Genomic DNA, 8,898 nt, shown 5'->3' on the forward strand with positions numbered 1-8,898 from the left:
GCACCGACCCCCACCCCTCCTAGAAGAATGAAATATTTTGAGAAATATTAAAAAAGGCAGGATAAAATATTTCTCCTAAAAGAGAAATTAAAATCTTTTAGGGAAACAGAAATTCAGAACCCCAGCTCCCTGCCCCCAGCAGATATTCTGTGCCCATTAGAATAGAATAGAATAGAATTTTTATTGGCCAAGTGTGATTGGACACACAAGGAATTTGTCTTGGTGAATAAGCTCTCAGTGTACATAAAAGAAAAGATACGTTCATCAAGGTACAACATTTACAACACAAATGATGGTCAATATATCAATATAAATCATAAGGATTGCCAGCAACAAGTTATAGTCATACAGTCATAAATGGAAAGAGTTTGGTGAGGGGAACTATGAGAAGATTAATAGTAGTGCAGATTCAGTAAATAGTTTGACAGTGTTGAGGGAATTATTTGTTTAGCAGAGTGATGGCCTTCGGGAAAAAATTGTTCTTGTGTCTAGTTGTTCTTGTGTGCAGTGCTCTATAGCGTCGTTTTGAGGGTAGGAGTTGAAACAGTTTATGTCCAGGATGCGAGGGATCTGCAAATATTTTCACGGCCCTCTTCTTGATTCGTGCAGTATACAGGTCCTCAATGGAAGGCAGGTTGGTAGCAATTATTTTTTCTGCAGTTCTAATTATCCTCTGAAGTCTGTGTTTTTCTTGTTGGGTTGCAGAACCGAACCAGACAGTTATAGAGGTGCAAATGACAGACTCAATAAACTTAAGAAAGACTGGGCCAACCTATCTACAAAACAAAAGACCTTCAGCTCCAGGATGATGGGATTTAGACACGACCCTTCAGGATATAATAGGATTAACCCACTACCATCCAGCAGCAGAACTCACTGCATTGCACAATCTCCTAAGGTCATTGCATCACCCTCCAAACTTCAACCAAACCTAGCTCAGACAACCTATAGAGCTAACTCCATGGGAGTCTGACAGCAGCCAATAGAATACATGTTCTTGTACAGGAACAGGAAGCTCAAGTGCCAAGCCTAAGAGAAGGTATAAAACCCCCTCACTTTCAACTCCATGTGGTCAGCTGCCCAGAACCACAAACCACCATGTGGTTTTGCTTCATCAATAAACCATTTTTCTAACCAGGCTCCATTTTTACCCATTGTCTTTCTCCTGGCTTGGAACTCAACCGGATGGATATTTCTTCCAATACTAAGTAATATCGTTACTGCTCTGCTCATCACTGATGATATTATCTGTTTTGGGAAATGAACCATCTGCAAGAAAACAACCAAGCTTAGAGAGCACCTTGAAACGTTGGTTATATCGAGCAAGAATTGCCCAGCAAAGCTGCTCAGTTCTCTCAAGAACTTTTAATTCCAACCACACAAGATCTTTGCAGCCAAGGTCACCTCACAGCTCCTCCAGTCCTGTTAAAGGACCTTGAAATTCTTTCAAGCTTCAGTCTAAATTGATTACAGCTGCTCTTGCGGTCCCAAGATGTATTCAAACTACACCGATGAAGAAAATTATAGGAGATTTTTAAGAAGACGCTGGACAAGCACTTGTCCGAAATGGTGCAGGGCCGTGATGGCGAACTTATGGCATGCATGCCACAGATGGCATGCGTAGCCATATTGGTGGGCACATGAGCTCAGCTCCGGAGCACATGTGCACACCAGCTAGCTAATTTTCGGGCCTTTTGGGTGCATCAGAAGTAGGGAAACAGGCCTCGGGGTAGTGGGAAAGGCCTGTTTTTCTCTCTCACCAGGCTCCAGAGCCTTTCTAGGGAGGGTGAAAACAGCCTTCCCCATCCCACCCCCCCAGGCTCTTCGGAGGCCGGAAAACCCCTAACTCAATAAATCATTTTAACAAAACACCCAGTCCTATTGCACCAGTGTGAACATGTTACACGTTGCGCCAGCCCTGCAGTCCATCATACTACGTAGTTCAGTGGTGAGTTTCAATTTTTTTTACTTCCGGTTCTGTGGGTGTGGCTTGGTGGGCGTGGCATGGCAAGGTGGGCGTGGCTTGGTGGGTGTGGCAAGGGAAGGATACTGTAAAATCTCCATTCCCACCCTATTCTCAAAGCTCTCCCACCTCTAATAGGCACTACATAAACATGCCCAAATAAATAAATGAATGAATAAATACAAAATTATGCATATATCCACATATATTATATGACCCGGAGAAACAACACAGTCTAGTTCAGATGTATACATGTACATGGTGAGAGAAACGAATCTTGATAGTTTGCCAGACGGATGGCATAGGGGACAAAATCAGAATATGGTAGTCCTGCTAGAAATACTTCGAAACCTCCTCCCAGAGGAGAGCAACAGAAACAGACTGTGAAGTGTGTATGTGTGTTGTGGTCCGCCAGCAGCCTGCGGAGCTGGCAACGGACTCAGACAGTGATGAGGCTAAGGAAGAAAATGGGCCAGTCCTGGAGGCTGGGGAAGGCCCAGATGAGGGCTCTGCATCAGAGGCTGAGATAGGGCCAGGGCTATCGGGGAGTGAGGTGAGGACTCCAGAGTCTCCAGAGACTGACAGTAGTGAGGCAGAGGAACAGGAGGAGCCTGTTCCTAATACATGCATGAGAAGAGCTGCCAGAAGGCAAGAGCAACTCAAGCAAAGAGGATGACTCGGGAGTAGGGCCAAGAGATGATTGGCCCTCCCATAAGGCTTAAAAGACCAGCAACTGTGTTTGGGCTCTTTGCCGGAAAACAACATTGATAGCTTTGTCTTGTTGCATTTGTTTTGTATCGGTGTCTTCTGAACTTTTGCCAAAAAGGCCTTTGGCAGTTTGCCTAATTGGACCAAGGTTAGTGATAGGACTGAAGAATTGTATTGGGAGGAATTTGCTTTAATGTAGTTGGACTACAATGAGAATGAATTAATTCTCAGCTGTTTGAATAAAGTTTGTTTGTTTTTACACTGACTGAGTTTCCTACTACCTACTTGGGCCTGGGTCACAACAGTGTGGGGTCTCTAACCATGCTTTGAGCTCTAAGCATATAGCGCTTATAAGCAGTATCCTGAATAATGTGAAGTGAACTTCCTATAAACTCCACTGTCCTCACCACTCTCTGTAGGGACTTTCTATCTGAGGCACTGCAGCCACCAAACCAAACAAGGATGCAGTTTGTTAAAACGCTCTCTGTCGTGCCTTTTTTAAAAGTAAAAAAAACCAAAACCCTCTGATGATCGCGCGGCTCAGTTGGGATCATCAGAACCCTTTCCAAGCATTTTTTCTACAATCTCTTCAGCCGAAGAGATTGTAAAAAAATGCTTTTAAAGGGTTCTGGCGATCAGGCAACCCAGCTGGGATCATCAGAACTCTTTAAAAGCATTTTTTCTACAATCCCTTTGGCCGAAGAGGCTGTAAAAAATGCTTTAAAAGGGTTCTGGTGATCAGGCAACTCAGCTGGGATCATCAGAACTCTTTAAAAGCATTTTTTACAACCTTTTCAGCTGAAGAGATTGTAGAAAAAATGCTTTTAAAAGTTTTTTTTTTAAAAATTGGCCACGTCCACCCAGTCACAATACCCCCCCATCAAGCCATGCCCACAGAACCAATAGTAACAAATTTTACGTTTCACCCCTGCTTTAAAGCCATATTATTTAAAGCCTTTGCTCTTTCTATAGGGAATTTCAGATACTTTTTAAATTTTCTCCTATCTTGAAGAATTTCCCTGTAGAGAGCATGACTTCATTGTCACCTCAGACATATCCAGGGGTGGGATTCAGCTAGTTCAGACCGGTTCGGGTGAACCGGATGCTAATTTTATATCTGGTTTGTAGAACCGATAGTTGCAAGGACTGGCTGGCCCCTGCCAGGAATTTTCACGCAGCCCGTTTTGGATGCCAGGTAAGTGCAGGGCATGCACGGCGGCTCCGGGAGGGTGAAAAACGGGCCTCCCAGAAGTTCCGGAAGTCCGTAAATGGGCCCTTTTCTGGCCTCCAGAGGGCCTCCAGAGCCCGGGGGAGGCTGATTTCACCCTCCCGGGGGTTCGAGAAATGCCTCTGGAGCTTGGGGAGGGCGAAACCCCCCCCCCACTGTGGTGTGGGAGGCCAAGTAGACCACACCCACCATGGCTACACCCACCCAGCAACCGGGCAGAGAACGGGTTGCTAAAATTTTTGAATCCCACCCCTGGAAATATCTTTCTATTATTATTTTTTTTATTTGAATTTATATCCCGCCCTTCTCCGAAGACTCAGGGCGGCTTACACTGTGTTAAGCAATAGTCTTCATCCATTTGTATATTATATACAAAGTCAACTTTTATTGCCCCCAACAATCTGGGTCTTCATTTTACCTACCTTATAAAGGATGGAAGGCTGAGTCAACCTTGGGCCTGGTGGGGCTTGAACTTGCAGTAATTGCAAGCAGCTGTGTTAATAACAGACAGACTTAGTCCGTTGAGCCACCAGAGGCCCTATGTCTCTACAGGTCGTCCTCAACGTATGACCACAAATGAGTCCAACATTTCTGTTGCTTAAGCGAGACATTGGTTCAGGGAGTTTTACCCCACTTTACGACTGTTCTTGCCACGGGTCATTAAGTGAATCGCTGCAGTGCTGTTAAGTGAGGAACACGGTTCTTAAGTGAGTCTACTTCTCCTCACCCCATCAGAAAGCCAGAAAAGAAGATTGCAGGACCTTAGGACAATTAATTTATTTGTTTAGAAAATTTATACTACTATCTACAGGGTGACTCAAGGTGGCTTAAAGGTAAAAAGTTAGCGGTTCCCCTCGCACATATGTGCTAGTCGTTCCTGACTTTAGGGGGTGGTGCTCATCTCCGTTTCAAAGCCGAAGAGCCAGCGCTGTCCGAAGACGTCTCCTTGGTCATGTGGCCGGCATGACTAAACGCCAAAGGCGCACGGAACGCTGTTCTCTTCCCACCAAAGGTGGTCCCTATTTTCCCACTTGCATTTTTTATGTGCTTTCGAACTGCTAGGTTGGCAGAAGCTGGGGACAAGGAACAGGAGCTCACCCTGTTATGTGGCCCTAGGGATTCGAACCGCTGAACTGCCGACCTTTCGATCGGCAAGCTCAGACTCTTAGCCAACTGAGCCACCGTCTCCCTGGCTTAAAAGGATATAAAAACACCATAAAAAAGGAAATAAAAATCATAAATAATAATAATAATAATAATAAAATAATACCAGTAACCTCCTTCCCCACACCTGTAGATGTGCTACCTGGCTATCCTCAGGAAATCTGAGCATATATACTGATTTCTTTTTTTTATAACCGCATATATTCCCCCCCTTCCTCCTTCCCTCATTAGGACAATAGCACTTCAATAGTCTTTCCCAATGTGAAAAACAAATGATTCTTTCACTGATCTTATTAGAAGAAATAGAAAGACATGATTACCGCCTGCTGCACGATAAAAAGTGCCATTAATTAAAATCACATGTAAAAGAAACCAGATTAAACAATGTATTTATTTATACAAATTAGAGGCCCTCCACATAAAAATTCTGGGCAGCTAAGAAAAAAAGAGGAGAGCCCGCTATAACATTTCCCCTTTTTTCTATTTCTTTCTTTCTTTCTTTTTTTTTTTGGTTGAGTGGGGGTGTGTTTTTCCTTTTAAATTTATTTGTAAAAGTTGTCGTATTTTTCCTTCTACCTTCACTCTGCCCTAAGCGTCTTTCCTTTACAATCATGTATTCCTTTTCCTTTTGGGTTGTTTTGCTTTTCTTTGTTCTTTCTTGTTTTACCTAATTAAAACAATAAAATCAGGGAGGGGGAAAAAACCGGGGCCAGCTTGCAACTTTCAAAGCCAAGAAGCAAGAGTAATTAAGAACACAGATCATATAAATGTTGGAAGAAAACAGAGACATCGGAGAGTAAAAAAAATAAATAAAATTATACGGAAGCTCGACACCCATCCTACCCAAAATCTCAGAGGACCGGCAGAATTTTAGCAAATTTCTGAACTTAATACAGGGAGAGCGATCGGGATATCAGGGGTGACCCTGTTTCAGAGGGCAGAGAAGCCAAGAGATGGTTCGGACAGGTTTGGGCGAACCGGTAGTGGAAATCGCGGATGGGCTTGCTCGCGTGTCCTGGCTTTATGCTGTCCTATTTAGGCACATGTTTGGGGCCGGGCGCATATGCAGAAGGTGTGCGTGTGAGCAATGCACATGCGGAGCCGGGCACATGCACACAGGCTCATATTTTTGGTGCTGGCCGAATCGGTAGGTCAATTATGTGACTCCCACCTCTGCCTACATCCCAATATACAGGTAGTCCTCGATTTACAACCAAAAACTGAGACCAACATTTCTGTTGCTAAGTGAAACATTTGTTAAAGTGAGTCTTGCCCCGTTTTCTGACCTTTCTTGCCACAGTCGTTAAGGGATTCACCGCAATTGTTAAGTGAATGACCTGGTTGTTAAGTGAATCTGGCTTCTCCGGTGACTTTGCTGGTCGCAAAACGGGATCAGCTGACCTTGGGACACGTCAACCGTCGTAAATACAAGTCAGTTTCCAACTGCCTGAGTTTTGAACATGTGACCCTGGGGATGCTGCAGTGGTCATAATATATGAAAAATGGTCCTAAGCAGAGGTGGTATTCAGCCGGTTCTAGCGAACCGGTAGTAGCAACCTGCTGGCCTGTGCACAATCCCGTCCTATATTGCTGTGGTTTCGATGCCACGCGCATGTGTGGAGGGCCTGTGTGTGAATCCCCATGTGGTTTGATGCCACATGCCTGTGCGGGTAGCACTCCACAGGTGGGTTTCAGCAGGTTCTGACCAGTTCTGGAGAACCGGTAGCAAAATTTTGAGTAGTTCAGAGAACCGGTAGTAAAAATTCTGATTGGCCCCACCCCCATCTATTCTCTGCCTCCCAAGTCCCAGCTGATCGGGAGGAAATTGGGATTTTTCAGTAACCTTCCCCTGGAGTGGGGTGGGAATGGAGATATTACAGCATCCTTCCCCTGCCATGCCCACCAAGCCATGCCCACCAAGCCAAACCACGCCCACCAAGCCACACCCACAGAACCAGTAGTAAAAAAAAATTGAAACCCACTACTGCAGCACATGCATGCAAATTCCCATGTTTTTTGACGTCACGCACATGAGTGGATGGCGCAGGCTCACATATCCGGTGCTGGGCGAATTCCGGTGGTGAACAGAATGCGAATCCTACCTCTGGTCATAAGTTGCCTTTTGTCAAGTGGTGTAAATGGTTTGATTGGTCACTAAATGAACTGTTGGAAGTCAAGGATTACCTGCATATGTGCTACCAGTCCATCCTCAGCAACTCTGAGCATCTATACTAATTTCTTTAACACTGCATATATTAGGAAAATTGCACTTTGATAGTCTTTCCCAATGTGAAAAGCAAACAATTCTTTTACTGATCTCATTAGGAGAAATAGAAAGATATACTTACCGCCTGCTGCATGATAAAATGTGCGGTTAATTAAAATCACATGTAAAAGAAACCAGATTAAACAATGTATTTATTTACACAAATTAGAGGCCCTTAGTCTCCACATAAAAGTTTCTGGGCAGCTAAGAGAAGGAGAGGAGAGACACTATAAAATTTCCCCCTTTTTCTACTATTTTTTTTTAATACCGCAACCATCGTAAATACGATGGTTCAGCGGCCAAGCGTTTGAATTTTGATCACGTGACCACGGCGATCCTTGTAAGTGTGAAAAACAGACATAAGTCACTTTTTTTCAGTGCTGTTATTATAACTTTGAACCAGGGGTGAAATTTAAAAATTTTCCCTACCAGTTCTGTGGGTGTGGCTTAATTGGTGGGTGTGGCTTGGCGGTCAGGTGACTGAATGGGCATGGCCAATAATAATAAATAATAAAAATGATAAAGTGTACAAAACTTGGGAGTGCACCGGTCTTCCTTCTTTAAAAATAGAGGCACCAGTCTACTAATTGCCCGAATATTTAAAAATAACAATAAAAGTAATAAAACCCCATTAAAACAAATTCAAAACTTAAAATTCTAGTCCAGTCCTGCACAAATAAATAGATGTGTCTTAAGCTCGCGGCGGAAGGTTCGAAGGTCAGGAAGTTGGCGAAGTCCTGGGGGAAGTTCGTTCCAGAGGGTGGGAGCCCCCACAGAAAAGGCCCTTCCCCTGGGGGTCGCCAGCCGGCACGGCCTGGCCGACGGCACCCTGAGGAGTCCCTCATATGTGTGTTTGTGTGTATGTGTGTGTGTGTGTGTGTATACAAAAAAAAATATTTTGCAGGATAGTGGGTGGCCCGTTTCTTTCTATTTACAGTGCAGCCTGCTTTCCTTTCAAATCCATTTTCAAGTCTGCACAAATGGCCTTTCTCACGGAAGCGACAATATTTCAGTGATAAATCAAAAGAATTTTTTTTTTAATGTAAATGAAAGAGCTGCTGAGAAAAATAAAGCTGCTGGGTTAAAAGGAAGTATGTGGCAATCTATGTAACACACCCATAAACACAGAGTGAATTCGCTGGGACATCTAGTCCTTGACTTACAACAGCTTCATTTAGTGACCGTTCAAAGTTACAATGGTGTTGAAAAAAGTGACTCATGACCATTTTTCACACTTACGACCGTTCCGGCATCCCCATGATCATGTGATCAAAATTCGGACACTTTGCAACCGACCCATATTTATGACGGCTGCATTGTCCCAGGGCCGTGTGATCTCCTTTTGCGACCTTCCGAGTCAACGGGGTAGCCAGATTCATCTAACAACCATGTTACGAACTTAACAACTTGCAGTGATTCGCTTAACAGCCGTGGCAAGAAAGGTCACAAAATGGGGTCAAAATTTACTTAACGAATGTCTTGTTTGGCCACAGAAATGTTAGGCTCAATTGTGGTCGTAAGTCTAGGACTTAGCTGTATAAGTTGGGCGCTATCTAACAAAATGAAATT

The sequence above is a fragment of the Ahaetulla prasina genome, chromosome 11 (assembly GCF_028640845.1).
Source record: "Ahaetulla prasina isolate Xishuangbanna chromosome 11, ASM2864084v1, whole genome shotgun sequence".
Lineage (NCBI taxonomy): Eukaryota > Metazoa > Chordata > Lepidosauria > Squamata > Colubridae > Ahaetulla > Ahaetulla prasina.